The sequence below is a fragment of the Aplysia californica genome, unplaced genomic scaffold, assembly GCF_000002075.1.
Source record: "Aplysia californica isolate F4 #8 unplaced genomic scaffold, AplCal3.0 scaffold00060, whole genome shotgun sequence".
NCBI lineage: Eukaryota > Metazoa > Mollusca > Gastropoda > Aplysiida > Aplysiidae > Aplysia > Aplysia californica.
In genome coordinates this window covers 22,521-23,117 of record NW_004797330.1, presented here as the reverse complement: position 1 = coordinate 23,117, position 597 = coordinate 22,521, and positions in this window count along the sequence as shown.

Below are 597 nucleotides of genomic sequence, written 5' to 3'. Positions count from 1 at the left end.
TTTTTATAAATGAGCGAGCATTGAGATTCAAAAAGGGGAAGCACTCTCTTCTATTTCTATTCGATGAACTCCAAATTTGTAACCACGTGTGTAGCCAGGGCCTATAGTTCTTATGTTTTTTTAGCTTTGTTTTTATTAGGATATTTACATTTTTCAGAACATGTTTTGAGGCCAAAAGAAAGAAACTTTTCATACAGATTAGGGGTATTACTTGACACAATAGATTGGAACGTAAACAATGAGCTGAAGAGGTAGATAATGTTACGATAATAAGGCAATTAGTCTTCTGTAACCGGGTTCTCTTTGTCACGTGATACATGTTTACAAAATGTAGGCCTAAAAGTACAAGCAATGACGAAAGCGTCACCCCGGCTGCTTGGGAAGACGAACCAATCAAAAGCCACACCGGTCATAACAATCACTTGCCTGCCATGTTGGCGTAATGATATTACTCCGCTGATCTGTTGATGTTGTTTTTGACTTCTGGAAAAATGTTGGGCTTCCTTGTCAACAAACTTATTTGACTTTGAAACTACTGAGGATTTTTTCTTCCAAAGCTAAAAAACCCAGCCTTTTCTGAACTGAAATATAATTTCC